The sequence below is a fragment of the Podarcis raffonei genome, chromosome 4 (assembly GCF_027172205.1).
Source record: "Podarcis raffonei isolate rPodRaf1 chromosome 4, rPodRaf1.pri, whole genome shotgun sequence".
Lineage (NCBI taxonomy): Eukaryota > Metazoa > Chordata > Lepidosauria > Squamata > Lacertidae > Podarcis > Podarcis raffonei.
Window position 1 is genome coordinate 58,971,680 of NC_070605.1, and position 2,935 is coordinate 58,974,614.

The following is a 2,935-nucleotide window of genomic DNA, read 5'->3' on the forward strand; positions in this document are numbered from 1 at the left end:
GGGGATCTGCTCTGAAGGGCCTGTATGAGCAGTGGTGTCTGCATGGCACTTACATTTTTTTCAGATGTTTTAACTAAGTTTCCTCTGGTAGGAATATCCTGGCAGCAGATATGGAGAAGTGCAGAAAAAGTTGCAATACCGTGATATCTGAAGAACATTTAGCATGCATCTCCTAAAGGCTGCGACACTAGAAGGCTGTCCATGAGTAAAATTTCAGTTTTTCAAACTCAAAAATTAACACTTTAAAAACTTTATATGTCTGCATCCTTGCCACAAAAACACATGCACATGGTAATTAATATTTTCCTCTGTTTTAGGCAACACCATCTTGGATGTTGGCCTGTCCAAATCTGCAGTGGTTTTTTAAATAGTGGCTCACTTTTCAGAAAGGTCCCACATGCTCATTAACACTCTCAGAAAGAGAAGGGCTCTATTTTATCCTAAAGGGATGGACTCTACTTCCTCTAGCTGATTTCATCTTCTGGAAAGTCCCATTCCCCCAAGAAGTTCAGTTTATGGAACTGAAACTAGCATAAAATTAGTCTAGAATATTACTGTGCTATAAGAACGGTGTCCAGAGGCAGGCTTCTAAAGTTTAAGCCTATTTTTAAGAGTGGAGAAATAAAATACCGTATTTTTCGCCCTATAGGGCGCACCGGCCCATAGGACGCACCTCGGTTTTTTTGTGGGGGAATGAATAAAAAAAATTATTTCCCCCCCCCAGCTGCGGGGGTGGGGCAGGGGAAGCCCGAGCTTCCCCCGACCCCAGCCCCCAGCCCCCAGAACAGGCTGCTATCCGCAAGCCTTGCGAGCCTGGCGGCAACTCCCGCCAGGCGCGCAAGGCTTGCGGACATCTGCGCGAAGCACGGGGAACCCTCCGGAGGGTGCCCCGTGCTTCGGGCTGCAGCAACTCTCCAGGCTTCAGTGAAAGCCTGCATTCGCCCCGTAGGACGCACACACATTTCCCCTTCATTTTTGGAGGGGGAAAAGTGCGTCCTATAGGGCGAAAAATACAGTATTTGCTTCGCAGAAAAGGAAAAATTACAACACACTAGGAAAGTGTGTGCTTGAAAACTGGAAGAGTTAATCCACAGGAGACCTGGGCAAGTTTGAACAGTGCAATTTAAAGTTAACAGTTCTCCCTAAGTAAATGTACCCATTGATTAAACATAATATTCCTTCCAGCATCTTCTTCCCTGAAACCTTATTAACGGCTGAGCTTCTGTTCCAGTGGAAATAAAAGCGAAAATCTTCAAAGCAGGTTTTTATAAAGGGGGTTTTAAATTAAATAAATTATACTGACCTAACCTGCAGCTGAGCTTTCTCCTCCTTTGATCACATACTAGTACTAGTCGTCGTATCTGTTTTGTACAAGTGTAACATCACAGTATCAAGATATGGATTCAGTCAGTCATGGTTTGTTTGTGCCTTACATGATTGTGGCGTTTTCTTAAGTGCCTCTGTGGTGGCTATCTCGTCTTGAGTCCCTTATTATGTTCCTTTTTCTGTTCTAGATATTTTTATCTGGCAGCTGTGAACCTTTTTAAAAGTTCAACTCAAAGGAATAAACATTGCCACACTGAATGTCTTTTGTTGTTTATAATTGTTGGCAGTCCCTGCATTCCACGGTGCATTGATTTGGTCAAGGTGTGAACACAGGGTGATGTTGGAAAAATGCCCTGGGAAGGCTGCAAGCTTCCCAAGTCTTCGGAGCGTCTCTCCGGTGGCTCTCTCTGGCTGTAAATCTCCTTCAGTCCAGAGTAGCTAGTAATAATCGATCCTTCTCTCCTGAACAGAGCATGCCAGTCTTCTGGTATATCATGGTAGAAAAAAGATTCAATTGTAGTTCTAAAACTACTTTATTTACAGTCTTATATACAGAGACTCCACCAGTACGTCTGTGCTCTCTGAACACCAGTACAGAAACCTGCGACACACACAGAAGTGAAACTAACTTCCAGTAGTACTCAGAAGGAAAAGATAATACAGACTTCCTTTCTCACGCTCTCTCAGACACTCACATGATTTATACAATCATAGTACCACTCTCTGGAGCAGCTCGGATAGATAAAAATCCTAACAGGTGATACCCAATGCATTTACATCCATGGATATCAATGGGTTTACTGTATGAGGTGGATATCACTCATATTTTGTAGTTGCTTATGGCAGGGGTGGCTAACTCTTTCTGTCACCCTTGGCCAACCTGCTAGGGGTTACATGACAATAGTAGATGTTACCACTCATGCAAGTCCACAGGCAAGTCCACAGAGAAGCATGGAGCCCCACCTCTTCAGCTGATCTGCATGGATCAGCCAAGGAGAGGAGTATCATCCTCTCCCCGTCCATCAAATTATCCATCAGTTGATGAGGGAAAGGACAATTTGCCTCCCCTTCAGAGAGCTGGGCTGGATATATATTTTTTTAATCATCACCACAAAAATCAGTGGTGTCCTAGATAGGACAGAAAAACCTGCAACCAATCTGACCCTTCCCTCCCAGATTAATGTGTGAATTGGAACTAAGTTGTCCCCTGGCTCTTCTACAGAATGTACTGATGCAGTTCTCTGCTCAAAAGAGAGAGACTATCAAAATAAGTTTAGAAATGTGCAAAAATATGTGTTTAAAATGTTTAAAAGCGTGGATTTAAAACATGGTTGACTGTAGAAAAGGGACAAGACAGATTTATGCATCAACAAATGTGAAAGAGGCATGAACTGGAACAGACGGATTTGCCTACCCCTTTTCACAGTGTTGACAGAGTAAACACTCAGCCATGCCTATCAAGAAGCTGACTCTGGGAACATGAACTATGAACAGATGCCCCCAGCCCGTCTGTAAATACACAAAACAAATAGGCCAAGCCTGCATCAGTGTCTTAGTATTGGTCTCTATGAGAGTCTGAAACAAGCCTTCTTGGTGGCTTTCCAATCCC

At 43.5% G+C, this 2,935-nt stretch overlaps 1 long non-coding RNA gene across 1 annotated transcript; it reads left to right on the forward strand.

Moving 5' to 3' along the window:
* The first annotated feature begins 327 nt into the window (after positions 1-327).
* Positions 328-1,584, forward strand: LOC128413080 (uncharacterized). The gene is made up of 2 exons (XR_008330228.1): positions 328-613; positions 1,003-1,584. It is a non-coding gene; the product is annotated as an uncharacterized LOC128413080 (long non-coding RNA).
* The last annotated feature ends 1,351 nt before the right edge of the window (positions 1,585-2,935 follow it).